Below are 19079 nucleotides of genomic sequence, written 5' to 3'. Positions count from 1 at the left end.
GGTGAGTTTTGATTAGAGATGTGTGGAAAGGATACACAGGTGAGGCACTGCCTCACCTGCCGTAGACTTTTTACTCCAGAATTTGGGCTATAAAAATTATTAGAATAATGCAAAGAAGATATTTCGAACAAATTATCAGTATTTTTCATATATTTTATTCAGTCAAAGTTCTGGTTAAAACGTAAGTATGACAGGAAAGGCTCTGCCTCACCTGCCTCACCCCACCGCACGTCACTGAGATCTACCAACAGTTCACATTTTCCAGACCACCTAGCTGGTGCACAGGTGTTGTCATTACTAATTAAGATTTGCTGCATTCATTCCTAACTGACAATTCTACAGATCTCCAGGAGGCCTGGAAAACATGAACTGTTGGTAGATCTCGAGGACCGGTTTGGCCAGTCCTGCTCTAATTGATGCGTTTGCAATTAAATTGTGTACGCATAATGGGGCAGCATAACATACATGCTCGCCGGTATTACCCTGCGCAGCCCCCAGCATGTGAGTAGATGGAAGCAGATGAAGCAGTGGAGGCAAGATCAGCGTCCATCTCTGAATAGCCCCCTGGGTCCTGTATCACTGAGAACAATAACAAAATAAAATAAAATAAAATTCTCATTATTTGACCCTTTGTTGACGCCAATAAATAGTGAATCAAACACAATTTTCCATGGTTGGCTGTATTCATTCCCACATTTTCTGTGACAACTAGGAAAGAATTAAACAGTAGTTTGAAATGTCACCAATGTTACGTAACAGATGCATGATGGATGCAGGAAATAGTAAACATAAAATATAACTGAGCTGTGATTACAAAATAAAAAAAACTGAGAGTGTACCTGGGACTCTGTGTTCCTAAATTGCAAACTGAGGGCCTAATTCAGACCTGATAGCTTGCTAGGGTTTTTTTTTGCAGTCCAACGTTTGCATAGTCGCCGCTCACCGGGGAGTGTATTTTAGCTGTGCAAGTGTGCAATCGCATGTTCAGCCGAGTTGTACAAAAAGAGTTTGTGCAGTTTCTGAGTAGCCCAGGACTTTCTCAGCCGCTGCGATCACTTCAGCCTGTCTGGGCCCAGAATTGATGTCAGACAGCCTCCCTGCAAACGTTAGGGAACGCTTGCATTTTTCCAACCATTCCCTGAAAACGGTCAGTTGCCATCCACAAACGCCTTTTTTCTGTCAATCTCCTTGCGAACGGCCGTGCAAATGGATTCTTCGCACAAACCCATCGCTGAACGGCGATCCGCTTTGTTCCCGTGCGACACGCCTGCACATTGCGGTGCATATGCATGCACAGTTCGGGCCTGATCGCAGCCGTACAAACAATGCTAGCAAGTGATCAGGTCTGAATTAGGCCCTGAGTTAGCAACAAATTTAATCATACAATAGAGACCTCTTGCCTTACAAGTTACAACACATATACAGTATAATATGTATTCGATTTCTATTTTCAGTAAATTTTATATTACACATGCATGGAGATTTTAATATGCCAGATAGCTTACTGCGGACAACTCGGGTAGCATTGTTTGTATTCAAATGTTTACCAGCTGTCAGCTCTAGAGAAGAATCCATTGCCATAAGTGACCACTAGAGGTAAAATACCGTTTATCATCTGGTTTTGTCATTAGCTGTGATAATGTAAGAGGGGAACATTTCCCATCATCGTATTGTTTATTATTTGTAAATTTTCTGAATTTCCTTTTTTTTGCTCCTGTGGGCCTTTATGAATTTATGAGTCTTGTGTCCCAAGCTATATTAATCCACCATCTTCTTTGTTTTCTCATATATAAATTACCAATTAAAGGAATAAGCTGATGAAGGCAACTATTACCATACTCCTGCTATGCAGTCTTTGGACTCCGAGAGCAAAAGATATTTGTTCGTTGAGGATATATGGAAACAGTCAACGATATACAAAGACTGGGGACGTAATTCTGGGAGGTGTGTTCCAGTTATTCCAGTTCTCTTATGCAAGACCTGAAAATCAATTTTTTCCTTTAACCCAGCTATGTGCTGTGTAAGTGTATATTTACTAAATTCGTGTATTTGTCTAAGACTTTAAAATGTGCTAGAAGTCAGAAAACATGACTGTGGAGATTGCAGTATACCAAGGCTGACCGACAAAGGATGTCATGTGATGTGCTTAGATGATCTAGATAATGTATACAATGTGTGCCTGATGTAAAGCTGAATGCAACTCACCTGTATGCAGCACGGCACACATCTTTGAGGCCAGACTGTTCTGCCCCTTATCTGAATCCTTCATTTGACAGCCATCATCATTATAAGTGCACACTTGAACACCCCTCACTTGGTGTAATAGACGTGACTGGATACATCCCTGAATATTTATCTGTCTACCCAACTCTGCAGACCAAACAGGGGTGTTACCAACGCTTGCTGCACATGTAAGAGTGCCAGTGACAGCTAAGTTAAACCTCAATCCCAAGCAGAGATGCCAATGAAAAGGGTACAATATTCCATTACCAGTAGTTGCATACGCTTCTATCCAAAGCAAACAGGCCTATGTTCTACTCTGCATGTTTTAAACATAATGGGGGAGATGTACTAAGCCTGAAAAGTGATAAATATCACAGTGATAAATGACCAGCCAATCGGCTCCTAACTGCCATGTCACAGGCTGTGTTTGAAAAATGACAGTTAGGAGCCGATTGGCTGGTGCTTTATCACTGTGATATTTATCACTTTTCAGGCTTAGTACATCTGGCCCATTATCTTAAGTGTTTCAGGGCAAGCAAATACACTGTATGCATTTTTATTAGCTATACACTTTCCCAGTTTCTGGGTTTCAAGTTGTTGCTAAAGTTACTATGAACAAATACTCTACACAGCATTAGTAGAACCACAAATTTTCATTTCCATGCTATTATTAAATACCACAAATTAATTGATGATACATTTTAGAAATATACATTCAAAACTGGAACAAACTGCAGCTTTTTCATGTAAACCTTCATTCATTGGAATGTCCACAAAAATATTCAATATTTGTTTATATAATGCCCTCGGTAACTAAACGCCCAAGGTTATTTTTAAAAAAAATTCAATAGGCTTGGAAACTTCAAAGGTAGATGAGGGGAAGGGTTGATTGATATAGATGAGTGGTCCGGATAGTACAGTATATTGCTCCATTTGTGCCTGCTTAGTAGGGGATCTACATTTGACAGAAATCATTGGTCTGACCTGCCTTTGAATCTTCAGTGATTGTTGCTCTCCATTGGGTTTGCATCTCCACTGGGATTGCGGATTTCATACTATTCCTGTCTGCACCTACCTGAGTAAACAGAGCTATATAATCAGCCGGCACTCTGGTATCCTGGAGATACCCCACTCATGAACTTTTCAGGTCATTCCTACAGGTTCACTTCAAGTCTACAGAACTCACTCTCCACTGACGTGCAGTGGGGTGAGGCAGAGTCTTTCCTGTCATACTAAAGTTTGCACCAGAGTTTTGACTGTATAAATAAATAAAAAAATACAAAGAATATGTTAGAAATATCTTCTTCGCATTATTCTAATAATTTTATAGCCCAAACTCTGGAGTAAAAAGTCTATGGCAGGGGAGGCAGTGCCTCACCTGCCTATCTTTTCTGCACATCTCTGTTCAAAACTCACCAAATTTCCTGGAGTTTATACTGCTGCACCTGTGTATAATGCCCAGATGTATGCTTTGGCTCATAAATTGCATGTAAATCTAGCTCTGGGGCTAGCCAGTGCCTCCTGAGCTATTTAACTCACCGCACGTCCTGTTACTCTCCCTCTTTACCACATGAGAGAGTCAGCAGAGGAGTGAGACCAGTGAGCAGCATCATCTAATACCACAGGTTTTATTAGTGTGAGTAGCCCAACACTATCATAGAGCAGATGGTGCTTGGATAACACGGGATATCCGTTTACAGAGACGCAGCAGAAGAGGAGGATTTTTTTTATTCACACCTGATCTACATTTCCAACATACTGCAGTCCTACAGACCCATCTCTGTCCTTCCATCACTTAAGAGAGTAAGTGGAGTAGTGGAAAGAATGGGAAACACAACCTGCTAAATATCAGGGCTCACTGATCATGTGAGCATGGATTTGAAGTTTGGTTAATATACAGTATATACTTTGTACTAGTTGTTCCGAAACTGGGTGCAGTGGCAACCTGGGGTACCGCAGGACACTTGCAAGGGTGCCACGGGTTGTTGGTTAAGCTAAATATTTTATGGTTAACACTATAGGTAAATCCATAGTAATAGTACCTGCCAGTCATAAAATAAGAGAACCAACAAAAGCGCCACCACATAACTGTACCTAAGAATGACATGTAAGAATGATCTACTTAATTTAATAATTTCTTCTGAATTTGTCAATAAGAAACTGCTGGCCTATCAGTGCCTTGAAAAAAAAGCTTATACTCTAGGACACCGCGGTTCAAGAAAGATTCAGAACCACTCCTTGTACTGATCTGATTAAGGGGCTAATTCAGGTTGGTTCGCAAATCGCGATCCAACTAAAAATATTACGATTGCCCCACGGGCGCATGCTCAGCGCCTTTCCTGCGCATGCGCCCGCACTTTATGCGGGGGGTGGTGCAGAAAATGCGATCGACTCTGACTGTCAATCAGGCAGAGGTGGTCGCGGGGCAGTGTGGGGGGGGGGGGGGGGGCAATTCTCCATTTCCAGGGCGGAGACGGAGCATTGCGGTAGCGGTGCGGTGCGAACGGGGGGCGGATGCAGCCAAACAGGGGAGCTGCACCGGCAGGCGGCTTCCTCACTTTCTGCTAACAAGCAGAAATTGTGATGCATTCGCAATTTCTGCTTCTTGAACGGGGAGAATTTCTGCTTGTAGAACAGGGGGAATTTTCAATCCTTACTGAATTAGGCCATAAGTTTCAGTTTTGTTTAAACTGAACTTTTCCTGAAATACAGTTTATGAGTTAACAGTAGTGATGTGCACCGGACATTTTTCGGGTTTTGTGTTTTGGTTTTGGATTCGGTTCCGCGGCCGTGTTTTGGATTCGGACGCTTTTTGGCAAAACCTCCCTGAAAATTTTTTGTCGTATTCGGTAGAGATGAGCGGGTTCGGTTTCTCTGAATCCGAACCCGCACGAACTTCATGTTTTTTTTCACGGGTCCGAGCGACTCGGATCTTCCCGCCTTGCTCGGTTAACCCGAGCGCGCCCGAACGTCATCATGACGCTGTCGGATTCTCGCGAGGCTCGGATTCTATCGCGAGACTCGGATTCTATAAAAGGAGCCGCGCGTCGCCGCCATTTTCACACGTGCATTGAGATTGATAGGGAGAGGACGTGGCTGGCGTCCTCTCCGTTTAGAATAGATTAGAGAGACACTTGATTTACTAATTTTGGGGAGCATTAGGAGTACTCAGTGCAGTGCAGAGTTTTGCTGATAGTGACCACCAGTTTTATTTATAATCCGTTCTCTGCCTGAAAAAAGCGATACACAGCACACAGTGACTCAGTCACATACCATATCTGTGTGCACTGCTCAGGCTCAGGCCAGTGTGCTGCATCATCTATTATCTATATATAATATTATATATATCTGATTATCTGTCTGACTGGTCAGCTCACACAGCTTATAATTGTGGGGGAGACTGGGGAGCACTACTGCAGTGCCAGTTATAGGTTATAGCAGGAGCCAGGAGTACATAATATATTATATAGTGAGTGACCACCAGACACACAGTGCAGTTTATTTAATATATCCGTTCTCTGCCTGAAAAAAGCGATACACACAGTGACTCAGTCAGTCACATACCATATCTGTGTGCACTGCTCAGGCTCAGGCCAGTGTGCTGCATCATCTATATATATTATATATCTGTCTGACTGCTCAGCTCACACAGCTTATAATTGTGGGGGAGACTGGGGAGCACTACTGCAGTGCCAGTTATAGGTTATAGCAGGAGCCAGGAGTACATAATATTATATTAAAACAGTGCACACTTTTGCTGCAGGAGTGCCACTGCCAGTGTGACTAGTGACCAGTGACCTGACCACCAGTATATATAATATTAGTAGTATACTATCTCTTTATCAACCAGTCTATATTAGCAGCAGACACAGTACAGTGCGGTAGTTCACGGCTGTGGCTACCTCTGTGTCGGCACTCGGCAGCCCGTCCATAATTGTATATACCACCTAACCGTGGTTTTTTTTTTCTTTCTTTATACATACATACTAGTTACGAGTATACTATCTCTTTATCAACCAGTCTATATTAGCAGCAGACACAGTACAGTGCGGTAGTTCACGGCTGTGGCTACCTCTGTGTCGGCACTCGGCAGCCCGTCCATAATTGTATATACCACCTAACCGTGGTTTTTTTTTCTTTCTTTATACATACATACTAGTTACGAGTATACTATCTCTTTATCAACCAGTCTATATATTAGCAGCAGACACAGTACAGTGCGGTAGTTCACGGCTGTGGCTACCTCTGTGTCGGCACTCGGCAGCCCGTCCTTAATTGTATATACCACCTAACCGTGGTTTTTTTTTCTTTCTTTATACATACATACTAGTTACGAGTATACTATCTCTTTATCAACCAGTCTATATATTAGCAGCAGACACAGTACAGTGCGGTAGTTCACGGCTGTGGCTACCTCTGTGTCGGCACTCGGCAGCCCGTCCATAATTGTATATACCACCTAACCGTGGTTTTTTTTTCTTTCTTTATACATACATACTAGTTACGAGTATACTATCTCTTTATCAACCAGTCTATATATTAGCAGCAGACACAGTACAGTGCGGTAGTTCACGGCTGTGGCTACCTCTGTGTCGGCACTCGGCAGCCCGTCCATAATTGTATATACCACCTAACCGTGGTTTTTTTTTCTTTCTTTATACATACATACTAGTTACGAGTATACTATCTCTTTATCAACCAGTCTATATATTAGCAGCAGACACAGTACAGTGCGGTAGTTCACGGCTGTGGCTACCTCTGTGTCGGCACTCGGCAGCCCGTCCATAATTGTATATACCACCTAACCGTGGTTTTTTTTTCTTTCTTTATACATACATACTAGTTACGAGTATACTATCTCTTTATCAACCAGTCTATATATTAGCAGCAGACACAGTACAGTGCGGTAGTTCACGGCTGTGGCTACCTCTGTGTCGGCACTCGGCAGCCCGTCCATAATTGTATATACCACCTAACCGTGGTTTTTTTTTCTTTCTTTATACATACATACTAGTTACGAGTATACTATCTCTTTATCAACCAGTCTATATATTAGCAGCAGACACAGTACAGTGCGGTAGTTCACGGCTGTGGCTACCTCTGTGTCGGCACTCGGCAGCCCGTCCATAATTGTATATACCACCTAACCATGGTTTTTTTTTCTTTCTTTATACATACATACTAGTTACGAGTATACTATCTCTTTATCAACCAGTCTATATATTAGCAGCAGACACAGTACAGTGCGGTAGTTCACGGCTGTGGCTACCTCTGTGTCGGCACTCGGCAGCCCGTCCATAATTGTATATACCACCTAACCGTGGTTTTTTTTTCTTTCTTTATACATACATACTAGTTACGAGTATACTATCTCTTTATCAACCAGTCTATATATTAGCAGCAGACACAGTACAGTGTGGTAGTTCACGGCTGTGGCTACCTCTGTGTCGGCACTCGGCAGCCCGTCCATAATTGTATATACCACCTAACCGTGGTTTTTTTTTCTTTCTTTATACATACATACTAGTTACGAGTATACTATCTCTTTATCAACCAGTCTATATATTAGCAGCAGACACAGTACAGTGCGGTAGTTCACGGCTGTGGCTACCTCTGTGTCGGCACTCGGCAGCCCGTCCATAATTGTATACTAGTATCCAATCCATCCATCTCCATTGTTTACCTGAGGTGCCTTTTAGTTGTGCCTATTAAAATATGGAGAACAAAAATGTTGAGGTTCCAAAATTAGGGAAAGATCAAGATCCACTTCCACCTCGTGCTGAAGCTGCTGCCACTAGTCATGGCCGAGACGATGAAATGCCAGCAACGTCGCCTGCCAAGGCCGATGCCCAATGGCATAGTACAGAGCATGTCAAAACCAAAACACCAAATATCAGTAAAAAAAGGACTCCAAAACCTAAAATAAAATTGTCGGAGGAGAAGCGTAAACTTGCCAATATGCCATTTACCACACGGAGTGGCAAGGAACGGCTGAGGCCCTGGCCTATGTTCATGGCTAGTGGTTCAGCTTCACATGAGGATGGAAGCACTCAGCCTCTCGCTAGAAAACTGAAAAGACTCAAGCTGGCAAAAGCACCGCAAAGAACTGTGCGTTCTTTGAAATCCCAAATCCACAAGGAGAGTCCAATTGTGTCGGTTGCGATGCCTGACCTTCCCAACACTGGACGTGAAGAGCATGCGCCTTCCACCATTTGCACGCCCCCTGCAAGTGCTGGAAGGAGCACCCGCAGTCCAGTTCCTGATAGTCAGATTGAAGATGTCAGTGTTGAAGTACACCAGGATGAGGAGGATATGGGTGTTGCTGGCGCTGGGGAGGAAATTGACCAGGAGGATTCTGATGGTGAGGTGGTTTGTTTAAGTCAGGCACCCGGGGAGACACCTGTTGTCCGTGGGAGGAATATGGCCGTTGACATGCCAGGTGAAAATACCAAAAAAATCAGCTCTTCGGTGTGGAGGTATTTCACCAGAAATGCGGACAACAGGTGTCAAGCCGTGTGTTCCCTTTGTCAAGCTGTAATAAGTAGGGGTAAGGACGTTAACCACCTCGGAACATCCTCCCTTATACGTCACCTGCAGCGCATTCATAATAAGTCAGTGACAAGTTCAAAAACTTTGGGTGACAGCGGAAGCAGTCCACTGACCAGTAAATCCCTTCCTCTTGTAACCAAGCTCACGCAAACCACCCCACCAACTCCCTCAGTGTCAATTTCCTCCTTCCCCAGGAATGCCAATAGTCCTGCAGGCCATGTCACTGGCAATTCTGACGAGTCCTCTCCTGCCTGGGATTCCTCCGATGCATCCTTGCGTGTAACGCCTACTGCTGCTGGCGCTGCTGTTGTTGCCGCTGGGAGTCGATGGTCATCCCAGAGGGGAAGTCGTAAGCCCACTTGTACTACTTCCAGTAAGCAATTGACTGTTCAACAGTCCTTTGCGAGGAAGATGAAATATCACAGCAGTCATCCTACTGCAAAGCGGATAACTGAGTCCTTGACAACTATGTTGGTGTTAGACGTGCGTCCGGTATCCGCCGTTAGTTCACAGGGAACTAGACAATTTATTGAGGCAGTGTGCCCCCGTTACCAAATACCATCTAGGTTCCACTTCTCTAGGCAGGCGATACCGAGAATGTACACGGACGTCAGAAAAAGACTCACCAGTGTCCTAAAAAATGCAGTTGTACCCAATGTCCACTTAACAACGGACATGTGGACAAGTGGAGCAGGGCAGGGTCAGGACTATATGACTGTGACAGCCCACTGGGTAGATGTATGGACTCCCGCCGCAAGAACAGCAGCGGCGGCACCAGTAGCAGCATCTCGCAAACGCCAACTCTTTCCTAGGCAGGCTACGCTTTGTATCACCGCTTTCCAGAATACGCACACAGCTGAAAACCTCTTACGGCAACTGAGGAAGATCATCGCGGAATGGCTTACCCCAATTGGACTCTCCTGTGGATTTGTGGCATCGGACAACGCCAGCAATATTGTGTGTGCATTAAATATGGGCAAATTCCAGCACGTCCCATGTTTTGCACATACCTTGAATTTGGTGGTGCAGAATTTTTTAAAAAACGACAGGGGCGTGCAAGAGATGCTGTCGGTGGCCAGAAAAATTGCGGGACACTTTCGGCGTACAGGCACCACGTACAGAAGACTGGAGCACCACCAAAAACTACTGAACCTGCCCTGCCATCATCTGAAGCAAGAAGTGGTAACGAGGTGGAATTCAACCCTCTATATGCTTCAGAGGTTGGAGGAGCAGCAAAAGGCCATTCAAGCCTATACAATTGAGCACGATATAGTAGGTGGAATGCACCTGTCTCAAGTGCAGTGGAGAATGATTTCAACGTTGTGCAAGGTTCTGATGCCCTTTGAACTTGCCACACGTGAAGTCAGTTCAGACACTGCCAGCCTGAGTCAGGTCATTCCCCTCATCAGGCTTTTGCAGAAGAAGCTGGAGGCATTGAAGAAGGAGCTAAAAGGGAGCGATTCCGCTAGGCATGTGGGACTTGTGGATGCAGCCCTTAATTCGCTTAACAAGGATTCACGGGTGGTCAATCTGTTGAAATCAGAGCACTACATTTTGGCCACCGTGCTCGATCCTAGATTTAAAGCCTACCTTGGATCTCTCTTTCCGGCAGACACAGGTCTGCTGGGGTTGAAAGACCTGCTGGTGACAAAATTGTCAAGTCAAGCGGAACGCGACCTGTCAACATCTCCTCCTTCACATTCTCCCGCAACTGGGGGTGCGAGGAAAAGGCTCAGAATTCCGAGCCCACCCGCTGGCGGTGATGCAGGGCAGTCTGGAGCGACTGCTGATGCTGACATCTGGTCCGGACTGAAGGACCTGACAACGATTACGGACATGTCGTCTACTGTCACTGCATATGATTCTCTCAACATTGATAGAATAGTGGAGGATTATATGAGTGACCGCATCCAAGTAGGCACGTCACACAGTCCGTACTTATACTGGCAGGAAAAAGAGGCAATTTGGAGGCCCTTGCACAAACTGGCTTTATTCTACCTAAGTTGCCCTCCCACAAGTGTGTACTCCGAAAGAGTGTTTAGTGCCGCCGCTCACCTTGTCAGCAATCGGCGTACGAGGTTACATCCAGAAAATGTGGAGAAGATGATGTTCATTAAAATGAATTATAATCAATTCCTCCGCGGAGACATTGACCAGCAGCAATTGCCTCCACAAAGTACACAGGGAGCTGAGATGGTGGATTCCAGTGGGGACGAATTGATAATCTGTGAGGAGGGGGATGTACACGGTGATATATCGGAGGGTGAAGATGAGGTGGACATCTTGCCTCTGTAGAGCCAGTTTGTGCAAGGAGAGATTAATTGCTTCTTTTTTGGGGGGGGTCCAAACCAACCCGTCATATCAGTCACAGTCGTGTGGCAGACCCTGTCACTGAAATGATGGGTTGGTTAAAGTGTGCATGTCCTGTTTTGTTTATACAACATAAGGGTGGGTGGGAGGGCCCAAGGACAATTCCATCTTGCACCTCTTTTTTCTTTTCTTTTTCTTTGCATCATGTGCTGATTGGGGAGGGTTTTTTGGAAGGGACATCCTGCGTGACACTGCAGTGCCACTCCTAGATGGGCCCGGTGTTTGTGTCGGCCACTAGGGTCGCTAATCTTACTCACACAGTCAGCTACCTCATTGCGCCTCTTTTTTTCTTTGCGTCATGTGCTGTTTGGGGAGGGTTTTTTGGAAGGGACATCCTGCGTGACACTGCAGTGCCACTCCTAGATGGGCCCGGTGTTTGTGTCGGCCACTAGGGTCGCTAATCTTACTCACACAGCTACCTCATTGCGCCTCTTTTTTTCTTTGCGTCATGTGCTGTTTGGGGAGGGTTTTTTGGAAGGGCCATCCTGCGTGACACTGCAGTGCCACTCCTAGATGGGCCCGGTGTTTGTGTCGGCCACTAGGGTCGCTAATCTTACTCACACAGCTACCTCATTGCGCCTCTTTTTTTCTTTGCGTCATGTGCTGTTTGGGGAGGGTTTTTTGGAAGGGACATCCTGCGTGACACTGCAGTGCCACTCCTAGATGGGCCCGGTGTTTGTGTCGGCCACTAGGGTCGCTAATCTTACTCACACAGCTACCTCATTGCGCCTCTTTTTTTCTTTGCGTCATGTGCTGTTTGGGGAGGGTTTTTTGGAAGGGACATCCTGCGTGACACTGCAGTGCCACTCCTTGATGGGCCCGGTGTTTGTGTCGGCCACTAGGGTCGCTAATCTTACTCACACAGCTACCTCATTGCGCCTCTTTTTTTCTTTGCGTCATGTGCTGTTTGGGGAGGGTTTTTTGGAAGGGCCATCCTGCGTGACACTGCAGTGCCACTCCTAGATGAGCCCGGTGTTTGTGTCGGCCACTAGGGTCGCTAATCTTACTCACACAGCTACCTCATTGCGCCTCTTTTTTTCTTTGCGTCATGTGCTGTTTGGGGAGGGTTTTTTGGAAGGGACATCCTGCGTGACACTGCAGTGCCACTCCTAGATGGGCCCGGTGTTTGTGTCGGCCACTAGGGTCGCTAATCTTACTCACACAGCTACCTCATTGCGCCTCTTTTTTTCTTTGCGTCATGTGCTGTTTGGGGAGGGTTTTTTGGAAGGGACATCCTGCGTGACACTGCAGTGCCACTCCTAGATGGGCCCGGTGTTTGTGTCGGCCACTAGGGTCGCTAATCTTACTCACACAGCTACCTCATTGCGCCTCTTTTTTTCTTTGCGTCATGTGCTGTTTGGGGAGGGTTTTTTGGAAGGGACATCCTGCGTGACACTGCAGTGCCACTCCTAGATGGGCCCGGTGTTTGTGTCGGCCACTAGGGTCGCTAATCTTACTCACACAGCTACCTCATTGCGCCTCTTTTTTTCTTTGCGTCATGTGCTGTTTGGGGAGGGTTTTTTGGAAGGGACATCCTGCGTGACACTGCAGTGCCACTCCTAGATGGGCCCGGTGTTTGTGTCGGCCACTAGGGTCGCTTATCTTACTCACACAGCGACCTCGGTGCAAATTTTAGGACTAAAAATAATATTGTGAGGTGTGAGGTATTCAGAATAGACTGAAAATGAGTGTAAATTATGGTTTTTGAGGTTAATAATACTTTGGGATCAAAATGACCCCCAAATTCTATGATTTAAGCTGTTTTTTAGTGTTTTTTGAAAAAAACACCCGAATCCAAAACACACCCGAATCCGACAAAAAAAATTCGGTGAGGTTTTGCCAAAACGCGTTCGAACCCAAAACACGGCCGCGGAACCGTACCCAAAACCAAAACACAAAACCCGAAAAATTTCAGGCGCTCATCTCTAGTATTCGGGTGTGTTTTGGATTCTGGTGTTTTTTTACAAAAAATCCTCAAAAACAGCTTAAATCATAGCATTTGGGGGTCATTTTGATCCCATAGTGTTATTAACCTCAATAACCGTAATTTCCACTAATTTCCAGACTATTCTGAACACCTCACAATATTATTTTTAGTCGTAAAATTTGCACCAAGGTCGCTGGATGACTAAGCTAAGCGACCCAAGTGGCCAACACAAACACCTGGCCCATCTAGGAGTGGCACTGCAATGTCAGACAGGATGACACTTCAAAAAATAGTCCCCAAACAGCACATGATGCAAAGAAAAAAAGAGGTGCAATGAGGTAGCTGTGTGACTAAGCTAAGCGACCCAAGTGGCAGACACAAACACCTGGCCCATCTAGGAGTGGCACTGCAGTGTCAGACAGGATGGCAGATTTAAAAAATAGTTCCCAAACAGCAAATGATGCAAAGAAAAAAAGAGGTGCAATGAGGTAGCTGTGTGACTAAGCTAAGGGACCCAAGTGGCCGAAACAAACACCTGGCCCATCTAGGAGTGGCACTGCAGTTTTCTAGCGAGAGGATGAGTGCTTCCATCCTCATGTGAATCTGAACAACTAGCAATGAACATAGGCCAGGGCCTCAGCTGTTCCTTGCCACTCCATGTCGTAAATGGCATATTGGCAAGTTTACGCTTCTCATCAGACGCTTTTAATTTTGATTTTTGGGTCATTTTACTGAACTTTAGTTTTTTGGATTTTACGATAAAGCCCACTGAGCACAGATGTTTGCAGCATACTGAGCACAGATATGGAGTGTTTTTCAGGCAGAGAACGTAGATATTTTCAGCACACTGAGCACAGATATTTGCAGCACACTGAGCACAGATATTTGCAGCACACTGAACACAACTGCGAGAACGCTGCACATCCTCTCCCTATCATCTCCAATGCAAGAGTGAAAATGACGGCGACGCGCGGCTCCTTAAATAGAATACGAATCTTGCGAGAATACGACAGTGGGATGATGACCTTCGGGCACGCTCGGGTTAACCGAGCAAGGCGGGAGGATCCGAGTCTGCCTCGGACCCGTGTAAAATGGGTGACGTTCGGGGGGGGTTCGGATTCCGAGGAACCGAACCCGCTCACAGGCTGCTTTTATTTATTATATTAATTGTACTGATGTGATTTTAATATTGATATTTGTTGATAATGGTACATGTTTATGACAGTCATTGTACTGAGATTTTTTTTTAAGTAAACTGTTATTTATTTGTGGCTCACGTGTGATTGCATTTGCTTTTTTATTTGGGGCACACACATTTAGTGTATATTATATTCTATTTATATGAGAGCTGTTTTATTTGCTTTGACATTTTTGTGTTTCATGAAGTGGGTTCGGATTTAACGCCAGAATTAACGCTAGTTCGATTTTATCTGTTGGCTATCCAAAACACGTGACTTCCGTGAGCCAATAAGATGCCGTTTTGAGAACCAAGTAAATCAGAATAAAACCGAGTAAAACATCTCTAGTTTCATGTTAGCTCGTATTCCACCAAATTGCAGCTCAGTGTTTTTAAAACCTAAGATATATATTTTACAACAATATATTTATTTTTTAATTGATGTATTTATACACTAGTGCCAGGATTTCTATTTTATTAGTTATTAATCTCAAAAAGAGATATGCACGGATCCCTGTGTTTTGTTTTTGTTTTCCAGTTTTGGCAATACCACCATCACATGTTTTGGTATTGGATCTGGATTTTTTTTTTTTAAAGAAATGTAAACAATGTAATTTGGTAGTGCTGTGCAAATCATCTGCTAGGTGAAATGACTGATCAGAGTTTATGCAGACAAATGTGAATATATAAAGGTTAAAGTAGACAAATATGAGTACAGTATAATACAAATATAAAGGTTTTATTCAATACTGAAGTCACAATGCTTCATATGATTGGTATGGGTACAAATCCCTATAAGCCAATGATTGCACTCAAATAAAGTTTAAAAGGTTAAAGAGTTAATGAGTTAGTATGGGTATTCCGTCAATACAGTTCAAATGATGAAGGGAAATGATTAGTAAAAAAGAATGCTGGATGTAGGGGTTCTATGTAGAGATGAGCGGGTTTGGTTCTACGAGAACCAAACCCCCCCGAACTCCACGTGTTTTACATGGGTCCGAGGCAGGCTTGGTTGTTCCCGCCTGACTCGGAAAACCATAACGAGGCAAAACATCATCATTCCGCTGTCGGATTCTCGCGATATTCGGATTCCATATAAAGAGCCACGCGTTGCCGCCATTTTCACTCGTACATTGTAGAGAGTACAAAGAGGACGTGGCTACGTTCTCTCGGTGGTAAATCTCAATATCAGTGCTCAGTATCAGTGCTTATTGCTGCTCAGTAATACAAGTACAGTGTCTCTCTTGTGCTGCATCTTGCTGCTCAGTGTCAGTTCTGAGTAGTATCATCATCAGTGCTCAGTATCACTGCTCATTGTCTTGTGCTGCATTGTGGTGCTCAGTAATACTACATTACTAATACTAGTAGTGTCTTGTGCTGAATCTTGCTGCTCAGTAACAGTTCTCAGTAGTATCATCATCAGTGCTCAGTATCACTGCTCGTTGTCTTGTGCTGCATTGTGGTGCTCAGTAATACTACATTACTAATACTAGTACAGTGTCTTGTGCTGCATCTTGCTGCTCAGTGTCCGTTCTCAGTAGTATCATCATCAGTGCTCAGTATCACTGCTCATTGTCTTGTGCTGTATTGTGGTGCTCAGTAATACTACATTACTAATACTAGTACAGTGTCTTGTGCTGCATCTTGCTGCTGTAGGGTGCTGTGGTAGTGTCCTGTCACTGTGCATAGGTCATCATCATTCCAGTCACAGTGGTATCTGGTATCTATCTAGTGGTATCTAATTCCAGACATTACTGCCGTCTAATTCCAGATATATTACTGCCATATAATTCCACACATTAAAAAATGGAGAACAAAAATTTGGAGGGTAAAATAGGGAAAGATCAAGATACACTTCCACCTAGTGCTGAAGCTGCTGCCACTAGTCATGGCAGAGATGATGAAATGCCATCAACGTTGTCTGCCAAGGCCGATGCCCAATGTCATAGTAGAGAGCATGTAAAATCCAAAAATAAAAAGTTCAGTAAAATGACCCAAAAATCTAAATTAAAATCATCTGAAGAGAAGCGTAAACTTGCCAATATGCCATTTACGACACAGAGTGGAAAGGAACGGCTAAGGCCCTCTCCTATGTTCCTCATGACTAGTGGTTCAGCTTCACATGACGATGGAAGCACTCATCCTCCCGCTAGAAAAATTAAAAGAGTTAAGCTGGCAAAAGCACAGCAAAGAACCATGCGTTCTAAATCACAAATCCCCAAGGAGAGTCCAATTGTGTTGTTTGTGATGCCTGACATTCCCAACACTGGACGAAAAGAGGTGGCTCCTTCCACCATTTGCACGCCCCCTGCAAGTGCTGGAAGGAGCACCCACAGTCCAGTTCCTGATATTCATATTGAAGATGTCACTGCTGAAGTACACCAGGATGAGGATATGAGGATATGGGTGTTGCTGGTGCTGAGGAGGAAATTGACAAGGAGGAATCTGATGGTGATGTGGTTTGTTTAAGTCAGGCACCCGGGGAGACACCTGTTGTCCGTGGGATGAATAAGACCATTGATATGCCTGGTCAAAATACAAAAAAAATCACCTCTTCGGTGTGGAATTATTTCAACAGTAATGCGGACAACAGGTGTCAAGCCGTAATAAGTAGGGGTAAGCACGTTAACCACCTAGGAACATCCTCCCTTAAACGTCACCTGGAGCACATTCATCAGAAGTAATTGACAAGTACAAAAACTTTGGGTGACAGCGGAAGCAGTCCACTGACAACTAAACCCCTTCTTCCTCTTGTACCCAAGCTCCTGCAAACCACACCACCAACTCCCTCAATGTCAATTTCCTCCTTAGACAGTAACGCCAATAGTCCTGCAGGCCATGTCACTGGCAAGTCTGATGAGTACTCTCCTAACTGGGATTCCTCCGATGGATCCTTGAGTGTAACGCCTACTGCTGCTGTTGCTGCTGGCGCTGCTGTTGCTGCTGGGAGTCGATCGTCATCCCAGAGGGGAAGTCGGAAGACCACTTGTACTACTTCCAGTAAGCAGTTAACTGTCCAACAGTCCTTTGCGAGGACGATTAAATATCACAGCAGTCATCCTGTTGCAAAGCAGACAACTCAGACCTTGACAACTATGTTGGTGTTAGCCGTGCATCTGGTATCCACCGTTAGTTCACAGGGACTTGGAGAATTGCTTGAGGTAGTGTGTCCCCGGTACCAAATCCCATCTAGGTTCCACTTCTCTAGGCAGGCGATACCGAGAATGTACACAGACCTCAGAAAAAGTGTCCTCAGTGTCCTAAAAAATGCAGTTGTACCCACTGTCCACTTAACCACGGACATATAGACAAGTGGAGCAGGCCAGACTAAGGACTATATGACTGTGATAGCCCACTGGGTAGATGTATTGCCTCCCGCAGCAACAACAGCGGCGGCACCAGTAGCAGCATCTCGCAAACGCCAATTTGTTCCTAGGCAGGCTATGCTTTGTATCACTGCTTTTTATAAGAGGCACACAGCTGACAACCTCTTACGGAAACTGAGGAACATCATCGCAGATTGGTTTACCCCAATTGGACTATCCTGGGGATTTGTGGTATTGGACAATGCCACCAATATTGTGCGTGCATTACATGTGGGCAAATTCCAGCACGTCCCATGTTTTGCACATACAATTAATTTGGTGGTGCATAATTTTCTGAAAAATGACAGGGGCATGCAGGAGATGCTGTCAGTGGCCAGAAAAATTGCAGGCCACTTTCAGCATTCAGCCACCACGTGCTGAAGACTGGAGCGCCATCAAACACGCCTGAACCTGCCATCACCTGAAACAAGAGATGGTAACAATGTGGAATTCAACACTCTATATGCTTCAGACGATGGAGGAGCAGCAAAAGGCCATTCAAGCCTATACATCTGCCTACGATATAGGCAAAGGAGGGGGAATGCACCTGACTCAAGTGCAGTGGATAATGTTTTCCATGTTGTGCAAGGTTCTCCAACCCTTTGAACTGGCCACACCTGAAGTCAGTTCAGACACTGCCAGCCTGAGTCAGGTCATTCCCCCTCATAAGGCTTTTGCAGAAGCAGCTGGAGAGATTGAAGGAGGATCTAAAACGGAGCGATTCTGCAAGGCATGTGGGACTTGTAGATGGAGCCCCTTCATTTGCTTAACCAAGATTCATGGGTGGTCAATCTGTAGAAATCAGAGCACTACATTTTGGCCACCGTGCTCGATCCTAGGTTTAAAGCCTACGTTGTATCTCCCTTTCCGTCAGCCACAAGTCTGCAGATGTTCAAAGACCTGCTGGTGAGACAATTGTCAAGTCAAGCGGAAGGTGACCTGCCAACAGCTCCTCCTTCATTTTCTACCACCACTGGAGCTGCCAGGAAAAGGATAACATCTTTAAAACCACCTGCTGGCGGTGATGTAGGGCAGTCAGGAGCAAGTGCTGACATCTAGTCCGGACTGAAGAACCTTCCAACGATTACTGACATGTCGTCTACTGTCACTGCATATGATTCTGTCACCATTGAAAGTAGGCATGTCAGACAGTCCGTACGTATACTGGCAGGAAAAAGAGGCAATTTGGAGGCCCTTGCACAAACTGGCTTTATTTTACCTAAATTGCCCCCCCTCCAGTGTGTACTCCAAAAGAGTGTTTAGTGCAGCCGGTCACATTGTCAGCGATCGGCGTAGGAGGTTACTTCCAGAAAATGTGGAGAAGATGATGTTCATCAAAATGGATTATAATAAATTCCTCCGTAGAGACATTTACCAGCAATTGCCTCCAGAAAGTACACAAGGACCTGAGATGGTGGATTCCAGTGGGGACGAATTTATACTCTGTGAGGAGGAGATTGTACACAGT

At 44.9% G+C, this 19079-nt stretch overlaps 1 long non-coding RNA gene and 1 pseudogene across 1 annotated transcript in view; both read left to right on the top strand.

Annotated features, from left to right (window-relative positions):
- The window catches only part of LOC134949909 (vomeronasal type-2 receptor 26-like), a 1108520-nt pseudogene that overhangs the window by 885483 nt on the left and 203958 nt on the right, over positions 1–19079 (top strand).
- LOC134949424 (uncharacterized) overlaps positions 1–19079 on the top strand; it is a 48413-nt gene that overhangs the window by 1942 nt on the left and 27392 nt on the right. The window contains exon 2 of the long non-coding RNA XR_010183158.1: positions 1808–2020. This is a non-coding gene — a long non-coding RNA (uncharacterized LOC134949424). The remainder of the gene's footprint in view (positions 1–1807; positions 2021–19079) is intronic.

The sequence above is a fragment of the Pseudophryne corroboree genome, chromosome 8 (assembly GCF_028390025.1).
Source record: "Pseudophryne corroboree isolate aPseCor3 chromosome 8, aPseCor3.hap2, whole genome shotgun sequence".
NCBI lineage: Eukaryota > Metazoa > Chordata > Amphibia > Anura > Myobatrachidae > Pseudophryne > Pseudophryne corroboree.
Note: the sequence above shows the minus strand (reverse complement) of the source record. Positions and strands in the feature narration are given on the sequence as shown.